Source organism: Pan troglodytes, chromosome 1 (genome assembly GCF_028858775.2).
Source record: "Pan troglodytes isolate AG18354 chromosome 1, NHGRI_mPanTro3-v2.0_pri, whole genome shotgun sequence".
Lineage (NCBI taxonomy): Eukaryota > Metazoa > Chordata > Mammalia > Primates > Hominidae > Pan > Pan troglodytes.
The window spans coordinates 110,784,910-110,797,374 of record NC_072398.2 but is presented as its reverse complement, the minus strand read 5'-3'; the positions used below and the strand labels follow the sequence as shown (position 1 = coordinate 110,797,374).

The following is a 12,465-nucleotide window of genomic DNA, read 5'->3' as shown; positions in this document are numbered from 1 at the left end:
GCAGTTACTGACCTACTGTCAGTATAGTTTTGCCTTTAATATAATTTAATACAAATGGAATCATACATTAATTTGATTCCAGTAGTTGTCTGGCTTCTTTTACTTAGCATAATGCTTTTGAGATTCACCCATGTTGTTCAAATTCTTTTTACATTTAAGATGTTATCTGCAAAGAGAGATCTTTTAAGTCTTTTCTAAGTTGAATGCCTTTTATTTCTTTTTGCTGTCTTATTACTCTGGCTAGAATTTCCAGTACTATGTTGAATAGTAATGGCAAGACCAGGCATCCTTGCTTTATTGCAGGATCTCACAGGAAAAGCCTTCTGTCTTTTCCTGTTAAGCATAATGTTAGCTTTTATTATGTTGAGGTAGTTTCCTTCTACTCCTAATTTGTTGAGTATTTTTAAAAATCCTGATAGGGTACTGAATTTTGCTTTTCTGTATTGAGATGTTAATGTGGTATAATATATTGACTGATTCTTATATGTTGAACCATCCTTGCATTCCAGGCATAAATTTTAGCTGGTCAAGATGTATGATTTTTTAATATGCAATATAATTTGGTTTGCTAGTATTTTCTTTAGAATTTTTGTGTCAAATATCCATCAGGGATATTGGCCTGTAGTTCTCCTTTATTGTGTCTTTGTCTGGTTTTGTTATCAGGGTAATGAGTTTAAATGAGTTTGAGAGTATCCCTTTCTCTTCCATTCACTGGAAGAATTTGAGAAGGACTGGTATTAACTGTTTGGTAGAATTCTCCAGGGGACCCACCTGGTCCTGGGCTTTTCTTTGTTGGGAGGTTTTTGATTACTGCTTTAATCTCCACACTCATTATAGGTCTTTTCAGATTTTTTATTTCTTTATGATTCAGTCTTGGTAGGTTTATATTTCTAAAACTTTATCCATTTCTTCTAGATCATCCAATTTGTGGGCATCTAACTTTTCACTACAGCAGTCTTTATAATTCTTTTCATTTCTGTGACATCAGTTATAATATCTCCTTTTTTATTTTTAATTTTAGAAATTTAAGTCTCTTTTTCTTAATCTAAGTAAGGGTTTATCAATTTTAGTGATTTTCTTTTTTAAAAAAAACAACTCCTGGTTTGGTTGATTTTTTTCTTTTTTTTTAATGTTTTCTATTCAGTTTATCTCTGCTCTAGTCTTTATTATTTCCTTCTTTGTGCTGACTTTGGATTTAGTTCATTCTTATTTGTCTAATTCCTTAAGGTATAAGATTAGGTTGCTGACTTGAGATTTTTCTTCTCTTTTAATCTGTTTACTGCTATAAACTTCCCTCTTAGTACTGCTTTTATTATATTCCATAAGTTTTAGTATGTTGTATCTTTTTAAAAAATTTATCTCCAGGTTATTTCCTAAATTCTCTCATGATCCACTGGTTGTTTACTTTCCATGTATTTGCAAATTTTCCTGTTTTCTTTCTGCTAATTAATTTTAGTTTCATTCCATTATGGTCAGAGATGATACTTTGCATAATTTAAATCTTAAATTTATTAAGACTTGTTTTGTGGTCTAATGTGGTTTATCATAGAGAATCTTCCATGCATGCTTGATAAGAGTGTATATTCTGCTGTTATTGGATGAAATGTTCTGTATGTCGGTTAGGTCCATTTGGTCTTGTATTGTTCAAGTCCTCTGTTTCCTCATTGATCTTTTGTCTTGTTTTATTCAATTGGTATTCTACTGTATGAATATACCAAAATTAATTATCCATTCACCAATGATGGAAATTTGGGTTGTTTCCACATTTGGGCTATAATAAATAAAGCTGCTATTAACTTACATGACTTTGGGTAGACATATATTTAAATGTATGTTGAGTTAATACCTAGGAGTGAAATTACTAGGTATTATGGTTAAGTGTATGTTTAATTTGATAAGAAAACATCACATTATTTTCCAAAGTAGATGTCTTTGCATTCCCACCTGCAATATATGAGAGCTGCGGTTGATTTAAGTTACTAAGTAGGAATTCTTTCTGGAGTTTCTAGGGTAATTCGCTTTCTCTAAATTTACAACAAATCAGTTGACATGAAAAATGACAAAAAAAGTTCTAATTCTCCTGCACAAACTAAAGTTTAATAATTTGACATAGAGACATCTGGCTTGAAGAAATCAGCTGATATCAAATGAAAGCAAGAGCAGGAAACACTGAAAGGCAGAATCAAAGGTTAAGGTTGATATTTCCAGGAACCAGGACAGAAGCATGTGGGAGAGTAGTAGTCACAATATACTCAAGTCAGTCTTACTTGCAGCTGTTCCCACAAGTGTGTGCTCATGGCCATATCTGTTAGTGGTGGGTCTTTCTTACATAAAACAATACTAATAAGATGATATGTATATTATACTTCATATAAATCCTACGAGTTGAGTTCCAAGAAATAACAAGTTTGGAGGCTAAGTAAGTCCTTAAATTGGCAGTTTCAACACAAAACTCTGTGTAATGCTGTTAACCATGCTCAGAAATCTAAATGTTAGGTTATTTGAATACTATCCAATAATATTTTCTGGCATTTTTCACTGATTATTTGTTACAAGCTTCAGTGCTTTGTAAATATTTAACAGAAAAAATGCAAAGAGAGAAAGTGAATGCTGTTGTGGAACATTCCAACATGAAATAAGAAACGGATCTAAAATCTGAAATAAAAGCAATATATTTAATAGATTTCAACGGCAAAATCAAAATCAGGAGAAGCAGACGAAATGCTTTCAGAATTAAAAAAGAAAATGAGATTACATGAAACAACATACTTTGTAATGCCCGATATGAGGATGTTTTTGGATACATTCTTAATAATTTGATGAATGTCAGTGCAAAATGAAATACATTTTTTTCTGGCATATTTATCACCAAACAAAGATCAAGACCATCAGATAAAACAATTGATACTTTGTGCTTTAAAATTTCATTTCAGGGTTGGGCTCGGTGGCTCACACCTGTAATCCCAGCACTTTGGGAGGCTGAGGCGGGCGGATCACCTGAGGTCAGGAGTTTGAGACCAGCCTGGCCAACATGGTGAAACCCCATCTCTACTAAAAATACAAAAATTTGCAGGGCATGGTGGCGCACACCTGTAATCCCAGCTACTCAGGAGGCTGAGGCAGGAGAATCACTTGAACCTGGGAGGTGGAGGTTGCAGTGAGCTGAGATCGTGCCACTGTACTCTAGCCTGGGCAACAGAGCAAGACTCTGTCTCAAAAATAAATAAATAAATAACTACAATTTTAGGTATGAAAAATTCAAATACTAAATATGTATGTGATTATCTTTCAAATTTTAAATGATTTTTATTTGGTATTTATTTTGTGTTAATGCTTCCATTCATTCATTTGTTTTAGATGTGCAGTCTTGCTATGTTGCCCAGGCTGATCTTGAACTCCTGGCTTCAAGAGTTCCTTCCGCCTCAGCCTCCCAAAGTGCTGGGACTACAGGTGTGAGCCAACATGCCCAACCAATGTCTCCTTCTTTTAAGTTTTTCTATTATCAGACATCTGTATCAAGTAGAGATCATTGAAAAATAGTAACAAAATCTTATTTTATTAGTTCATAATAATAACAACAATAGTAAACCATTTGATTTTATCTTGCCAGTTTCTCTCTGTAAGCACTTGCCACACAGGAGAATCTATCCTAAACTACAGTGTTCGTAGCCATAACTACTGCCATAACAGTCAAGTGCAGCAGTCATTTGGGCTCTCAAGGTACTGGGTTCATTTGTCATTTCTTCACAATCAACCATAAGTGATACTGTAATTAAATTGTGATGCCATGGCTTCTCATGAATTATCAGCATCCCACCTCTCATTGGAAGAAACTTGGCACTCCACGTAAGATCAGCCAAGACAACCAAAACCAATTCTGAAATCCCTTCTTAGAGGTTCTGTCTCCTGGGAGTGCTACTAGTACTAATTCTGTATCAAGATCCAGAGAAGAGAGAGAAACCACATGGCAATCTGAACAGAGACAGTTTAATATACAGAATTGTTAACTGTTTACAGGGAATTAACTAAGTAGGAATAAACGAGGACTCTAAAGAATATCACCCTAAAGCTGAGGGAGAATATTTAAATAAGGAACAAACTTGGAAGGGAGGGACTCTCCCAAGGTCTGGGATTTAGACCTCATTGAAGAGGGTATGGTAACAGCCCACTGGATGGTGGGGAATTTTCCTGGGTTGCCTGAGGACAGAGCTAGTTCACAGTTAGTGGGTCAGGGATTTAACAGGCAGGAAACTGCATGGGGTATCAGTGAAATTCGCCAGCAAGCTACCTATGGTGGTGAGTGAGGTTTGTGAATAGAAAACCAGCTAAGACATTGGCTGGACTTGCCAGAAACCCATAGGAAAACTGGTTCTCAGAGGATGTTGCTGAAAACTGGGGGACCAAATGGGATGTCACAGAACTCACCAGGAAACTATAAGTCAGCTGGTGCACTGCGGGTACTCATGAAATCACCTATGAGGGTGTTGCTGAACTTGCTGTAAGGAAGTCTCCTGCAGGTGTGCCACTGAACTTGTCACAGGGAAGCTGACTCCTAGGGTACTGCTGAAACTTGCTGGGTGTCTTTTGGATAGCAGGAGCAAAAAGAAAAAGATACACTGGAACCAGGAAAAGAACTCTCTTCTTTCTCCAGTATCCTTTCTGTGCTCGCTATTGAAAGCTTAACACTGTGCCAATGGACAGGAGACAAATGTTACAGTATCACAAGCAGGCAAAAAAGTAGATTTATAGCCAAGAGGCAATGGGTAATAAATGGCAGACTAGTTTTCTGAGAGATTCTGTCATAAATGGGAGTTGAATTTTGCCAAATAATTTTTCTGCATCTATTGAAAAAATTAATTGGTTTTTGTTTTCTAATATTACTATATTAATTTTCAAATGTTATACCAACTTGGCATTCCTGAAACAAACTCCACTTGATCATAATGTATTATCCTTTTACATATTGCTATATATATTGACTTGCTAAAATACTGTTAAGAATTTTTGAGTCTACATTCAAGAAAAATTTTAGCCTAACATTTTCTTTTAATATTTTTATCTGATTTTAGAATCAGAATCATGTTCACAACACAGAATGAGTTGGGAAATGTTCCCTCCACTATTTTCTAGAAGAGTTTGTGTAGAATTGGTATTATTTCTTTCTTAAATATTCAGAACAATTTACCAGTATCACCTGGGCCTAAAGTTTTCTTTTTTCCAACTTTTAAGTTCAGGGGTACATGCACAGGTTGTGCAGGTTTGTTACATAAATGTGTGCCATGGTATTAGCTGCACAGATCATCCTATCACCTACATATTAAGCCCAGCATTCATTAGCTATTCTTACTGATGCTGTCCTTCCTCCCACCCACAACCCTCCAACAGGCCCCAGTGTGTGCTGTTCCCCACCATGTGTCCATGTGTTCTCATCATTCAGCTCTCAATTATAAGTGAGAACATCTGATTTTCTGTTCCAAATGAATTTTAAAATAGTTTTTTTCTAATTCTGTGAAGAATGTCAATGTTAGTTTAATGGGAATAGCACTGAATCTATAAATTACTTTGGGCAGTATGGCCATTTTGATGATACTGATTCTTCCTATTCATAAGTATGGAATGTTTTTCCATTTGTTTGTGTCATCATCTCTGATTTCTTTTTTTTTGAGATGGAGTCTCGCGGTCTCCCAGGCTAGAGTGCAGTGGCACGATCTCAGCTCATTGCAAGCTCCACCTCCCGGGTTCACGCCATTCTCCTGCCTCAGCCTCCTCAGTAGCTGGGACTATTGGCGCCCGCCACCATGCCTGGCTAATTTTTTTGTTTTGGTAGAGACGGGGTTTCACCGTGTTAGCCAGGATGGTCTCGATCTCCTGACCTCGTGATCTGCCCACCTTGGCCTCCCAAAGTGCTGGGATTACAGGCGTGAGCCACCATGCCCAGCCATCATCATCTCTGATTTCTTTGAGCAGTCGTTTGTAGTTCTCCTTGAAGAGGTCATTCACTTCCCTTGTTAGCTGTATTCCTAGGTATTTTATTCTTTTTTACGGCAATTGTGAATGGGAGTTCATTCTGGATTTTGGCTCTCAGCTTGCCTGTTGTTGATATATAGGAATGCTAGCAATTTTTGCACATTGATTTTGTACCCTGAGATTTTGCTGAAGTTGCCTATCAGTTTAAGAAGCTTTTGGGGCCGGGCGCGGTGGCTCACGCCTGTAATCCCAGCACTTTGGGAGGCCGAGGCGGGCGGATCACGAGGTCAGGAGATCGAGACCATCCTGGCTAACACGGTGAAACCCCGTCTCTACTAAAAATACAAAAAATTAGCCGGGCGTGGTAGCGGGCGCCTGTAGTCCCAGCTACTCGGGAGGCTGAGGCAGGAGAATGGCGTGAACCCGGGAGGCAGAGCTTGCAGTGAGCCGAGATCGCGCCACTGCACTCCAGCCTGGGCGACAGAGCGAGACTCCGTCTCAAAAAAAAAAAAAAAAAAAAAAAAAAAAAAAAAAAAGAAGCTTTTGGGCAGAAACGGTGGAATTTTCTAGATATAGGAGATCATGTCATCGGCAAACAGGGATAGTTTGACTTCCTCTTCCTATATGAATATGCTTTCTTTCTTTCTTTTTCTTGATCGCCCTGGTCAGAACTTCCAAAACTATATTGAATAGGAGTGGTGAAAGAGGGCATCCTTGTCTTGTGCTGGTTTTCAAGGGGAATGGTTCCAGCTTTTGCCCATTCAGTATGATATTGGCTGTGGGTCTGTCATAAATGGCTCTTATTATTTTGAGATATGTTTCTTCAATATCTAGTTTATTGAGAATTTTTAACCTGAAGGGTTGTTAAATTTTATCAAAGGCCTTTTCTGCATCTATTGAGATAATCGTGGTTTTTGTCTTTAGTTCTATTTATGTGGTGAATTACGTTTATTGATTTGTGTATGTTGAACCAGCCTTGCATCCTCGGGATAAAGCTGACTTGATTGTGGTGGATAAGTTTTTTGATGTGCTGTTGGATTCGGTTTGCCAGTATTTTACTGAGGGTTTTTGCATGGATGTTCATTAGGGATACTGGCCTGAAGTTTTCTTTTTTTGTTGTATCTCTGCCAGGTTTTGGTATCAGGATGATGCTGGCCTCATAAAATGGTTAGGGAGGAGTCCCTCCTTTTCAATTGTTTGGAATAGCTTCAGAAGAAATGGTGCCAGCTCCTCTTTGTACCTCTGGTAGAATTCAGCTATAAATCCATCTGGTCCTGGGCTTTTTTGGGTTGGTGGGCTATTTATTACTGCCTCAATTTCAGAACTGGCTATTGGTCTCTTCAGGGAATCAATTTCTTCCTGGTTCAGCCTTGACAGGGTGTATATGTCCAGGAATTTATCCATTTTCTTCTAGATTTTCTAGTTTATTTGCATAGAGGTGTTTATAGTATTTTCTGATGGTTGCTTGTATTTCTGTGGGGTCAGTGGTGGTATTCCCCCTTATCATTTCTGATTGTGTTTGTTTGAATCTTCTCTCTTTTCTTGTTTATTCATCTAGCTTGAAGTCTATTTTATTATTTTTTTCAAAAACCCAGCTCCTGGATTTGTTGATTTTTGAAGGGTTTTTCATGTCTCTGTCTGCTTCAGTCCAGCTCTGATCTTGGTTATTTCTTGTCTTCTTCTAGCTTTGGGGTTTGTTTGCTCTTGGTTCTCTAGTTCTTTTAGTTGTGATGTTAGGTTGTTAACTTGAGATCTTTCTAGCCTTTTGATGTGGACATTTAGTACTATAAATTTCCCTCTTAACACTGCTTTAGCTGTATCTCAGAGATTCTGATGTGTTGTCTTTTTGTTCTCATTGGTTTCAAAGAACTTCTTGATTTCTGTCTTAATTTCACTATTTACCCAAGAATCATGCAAGAGCAGGTTGTTCAATTTCCATGTAGTTGTATGGTTTTAAGTGAACTTCTTTCTTTCTTTCCTTTTTTCTTTTTTTGTTTTATTGGTTTTTTGTTTGTTTTTGTTTTTTTGTTTGTTTTTTAAGATGGAGTCTCGCTCTGTGACTCAGGCAGGAGTGCAGTGGCACAATCTCAGCTCACTGCAACCTCTGCCTCCCAGGTTCAAGCGATTCTCCTGCCTCAGCCCCGAGTAGCTAGGACTACAGGAGTGTGCCACCATACTCAACTAATTTTTGAGTGAATTTCTTAATCTTGATTTCTAATTTGATTGCACTGTGGTCTGAGAGATTGTTATGATTTCAGTTCTTTTGCATTTGCTGAGGAGTGTTTTACTTCTGATTATGTGATCAGTTTTAGACTAAGTGCCATGCAGTGATGAGAAGAATGTATATTCTGTTGTTTTGGGGTGGAGAGTTCTGTAGATAACTATCGGGTCCTCTTGATCCAGAGCTGAGTTCAGGTCCTGAATATCTTTGTTAATTTTCCATCTCAATGATCTGCCTACTATTGTCAGTGGGTGTTAAAGTCTCCTACGATTATTGTGTGGGAGTCTAAGTCTCTTTGAAGGTCCCTAAGAACTTGCTTTATGGCCAGGCACAGTGGCTCATGCCTGTAATCACAGGACTTTGGCAGGCCAAGACGAGTAGACCACTTGAGGTCAGGAATTCGAGACCAGCCCGTCCAACATGGTGAAACTCTGTCTCTACTAAAAAAATACAAAAAATTAGCCAAGTGTGGTGGTGGGCACCTATAGTCCCAGCTATTCAGGAGGCTGAAGCAGGAGAATTGCTTGAACCCAGGAGGCGGAGGCTGCAGTGAGCCAAGATCGCACCACTGCACTTCAGCCTGGGCGACAGAGTGAGACTCCCTCTCAAAAAAAAAAAAAAAAAAAAAAGGAACTTTATGAATCTGGGTGCTCCTGTATCGGGAGCATATATATTTAGGGTAGTTGGCTCTTATTGTTGAATTGAACCCTTTACCATTATGTAATGCCCTTCTTTGACTTTTCTGATCTTTGTCAGTTTAAAGTCTATTTTAAAGTCTGTTGGTTGAAGTCTATTTTGTCTGAAACTAGAATTGCTTTTTTCCATTGGCTTGATAAATTTTCCTCCATCCCTTTATTTTGAGCCTATGTGTGTCTTTGCATGTGAGATGGGTCTCTTGAAGACAGTATATTGATGGATCTTGACTCTTTATACAGCTTGCTATTCTGTGTCTTTTAATTGGGGCATTTAGCCCATTTATATTTAAGGATAGCATGGTTATGTGTGGGTTTGATCCTGTCATCATGATGCTAGCTGGTTATTTTGCAGACTTGTTTATGGTGGCTGCTTCATAACGTCACTGGTCTGTGCACCACAGTGTGTTTTTGTAGTGGTTGGTAATGATGGTTTTTCCTTTTCATATTTAGTGTTTCCTTAAGGTGCTTTTGCAAGGCAGGTCTAGCAGTAATGAATTCCCTTAGCATTTGCTTGTCTGTAAAGGATATTAATTCTCCTTTGCTTATGAAGCTTGGTTTGGCCAGATATGAAATTCTGGGTTGGTAATGTTGACTACTGGCCCCAATCTCTTCTGGCTTGCAGGATTTCTGCTGAGAGGTCCACTGTTTTTATCTCGTGGCTTCCCTTTGTATGTGACCTGGCCTTTCTCTCTGGCTGTGCTTAACATTTTTTCTTTCATTTCAACCTTAGAGAATCTGATTATGAATTGTCTTGGGGATGATTTTCTCATGGAGTATCTTACTGGGGTTCTCTGCATTTCCTGAATTTGAATGTTGGCTTGGCCTGTCTTGCTAGGTTGGGGAAGTTCTCTTTGATGATATCCTGAAGTATGTTTTCCAACTTGGTTCCATTCTCCCCATCGTTTTCAGGTACCCCAGTCAGTCGTAGATTTGGTCTCTTTATATAATCCCCGATTTCTCGGAGGTTTTGTTCATTCATTTTCATTCTTTTTTCTTTATTCTTGTCTGCCTGTCTTAATTCAGAAAGCCAGTCTTCCAGCTCTTAGGTTCTTTTCCCCGCTTGGTTTATTCTGCTATTAATACTTGTGATTGCATTGAGAAGTTCTTGTAGTGTGTTTTCAGCTATAACAGGGGGTTATGTTCCTCTCTAAAATGGCTTTGGCTGTCAGCTCCTGTACTGTTCTATGATAATTCTTAGCTTCTTTGCATTGGGTTACAATGTGCTCCTTTAGCTCAGTGAAGTTCATTATTAACCATCTTCTAAAGCCTACTTCTCTCATTTCAGCCATCTCAGCCTTAGCCTGGTTCTGAGACCTTGCTGGAGAAGTGTTGTGGTCATTTGGAGGAGAGGGGGTACTCTAGCTTTTTGAGTTTTCAGCTTTTTTTGCATTGATTCTTTCTCATCATTGTGGGCTTATGTACCTTTGATCTTTGAGGTTGCTGATCTTTGGATGGGGTTTTTGTGGTTTTTCTTCATTGTTGTTTTCTGTTTATTTGTTTGTTTTTCTTTTAACAGTCTGGCCACTCTTCTGCAGGGCTGCTGGAGCGTGCTGGGGGTCTGCTCCAGACCCTAGTTGCCTTGGTTCTTCCTGTACCTGGAGGTATTGCCAGTGAAGTCTGCAAAACAGCAAAGATGGCAGCTTGCTGCTTCCTCTGGAAGCTCTGTCCCGGGTGGGTACTGAACTACTGCCAGCCCGAACGTACCTGTAGGAGGTGGCTGGATACTCCAGTTAGGAGGTCTCACCCAGTCAGGACGAATGGCATCAGTGTGGCTGCTTTTTGGTAAAGGAGTTGTGTTGTGTTGTGTTGGGGATCCCTTCAGCTCCCTATTGGTCTGGGCTCTCCAAGGCCTACAGGTTGGACCCGTTGACGAGCCCAAACGGCCAAGGTGGCAGCTTGCCCACCCCTCAGGCACTCTGTCCCAGGGAGAAATTGGAGCTCTGTCACTTCCATAGAACATGGGTGGTGGCTGGAGGCCCTGGCTGTGAAGAGCCAGCTGGGAGGCTCAGCTGAGATGAGGAGCGGATCAGAGTCCCGCTTAAAGAAACAGTCTGGCCACACCTCAACAAAACAGCTGTGTCCTGGTGGAGAACCACTTCTGCCCATCAGCTTGGACTCTCCAAAGCCTGCAGGCTGGAACAGTTGAGTCATCCATCCAACCCAGGTGGCAGCCCTCCCCTCCCCGGGGCACTCCATCCCAGGGAGAGATCAGAGCTCTGTCCATAGTATGTGCCAGTGGGCATGGCTGAAGGGCCCAACTGGGAGTCCCTGCCCAGTGAGAAGGAAGTGATCCAGGCTGCTTAAGGCAGCAGTCTGGTCATGATCTGGCAAAGCCACTGTGTTGTGCTGCTGGGGGGACCCTCCCTTGTCTGAAACTTTTGGACTCTCCAAAGCCCGCAGGCTGGAATGGCTGAGTCGACCAAACAGCAGAGACGGTGCCTACCCCTCTCTGCTAAAGTTTTCTTTATAGGAAAGTTAAAAACTAAAATTCAATTTCTTTAATAGATAGAGGATTTTTCAGCTCACCTATTTCTTCATGAGTGAGCATTGGTAGTTTTTGTCTTCTAAAGAATTTGTCCATTTCATCTAAGTTGTTGAGTTTATTGGCATAAAGTTATTCAGAATATTCCTTATTAGGCCGGGTGTGGGGCCTCACGTCTGTAATTCCAACACTTTGGGAGGCCAAGGCCAGAGGATCGCTTGAGCTCAAGAGTTTGAGACCAGCCTAGGCAACATAGCAAGACGTCGTCTCTAATAAGAATAAAAAAAAAATTAGCTGGGCATGGTGGCACACATCTGTAGTTCCAGTAACTGAGGAAGTTGAGGCAAGAGGATAACTTGAGCCCAGGAGATGGAAGAAATGGAAGTTGAGCTCTAATCACATCATTGAATTCCAGGACCTGGGTGACAGAGTGAGACTCTGTTTCAAAAAAAAAAAAAAAAAAAAAAATCTTTATCATACACTTACACACTTAACATCTATAGGATTTTCAGTGATGTCACCTCTCTCATTCCTGATATTGTTTTCTTTTGTAGTGACAGAGTCTCACTATTTGCCCAGGCTTGTCTCAAACTCCTGGACTCAAGCAATTCTCCTGCTTCAGCCTCCCAAAGCACTGGGATTACAGGCATGAGCCACTGCACCCGGCCTCCGGATAGCATTAATTTGTGCTTAATTTCTTCCTAAGCAGCCTAGCTAGAGGTTTATCACTTTTATTGATCTCAAAGAATGAGCTTTGTATTTCATTGATTTTTTTCTATTTTCTATTGCACTGGTTTCTACTTTTTATTATTTTCTTCCTTCTACTTAAAATAAGTATTTTCCTCCTTCTTTTTAAGATTCTCAAGGTAGAATTTTAGATCACTAATTTGAAATCTTCATTATTTTCTAATATAAGTATTTAATACTGTAAGTTTCCATTTAAATACTACTCTAGCTACAACCTACAAATTTTCATATATTGTGTTTGATACATTTCAATTTGTTGGTTGATATGTGTAATATTTTGTAATCTCCTTTGTGATTTATTCAACTCACAGTTTATTTAGAAGTGTGCTATTAATTATTAATTTCTGAATATC

General features: G+C 39.3%; 1 protein-coding gene across 3 annotated transcripts in view; it reads right to left on the bottom strand.

The window, feature by feature from the left end:
* MAGI3 (membrane associated guanylate kinase, WW and PDZ domain containing 3) overlaps window positions 1-12,465 on the bottom strand; it is a 293,182-nt gene that overhangs the window by 123,764 nt on the left and 156,953 nt on the right. The window lies entirely within an intron of this gene.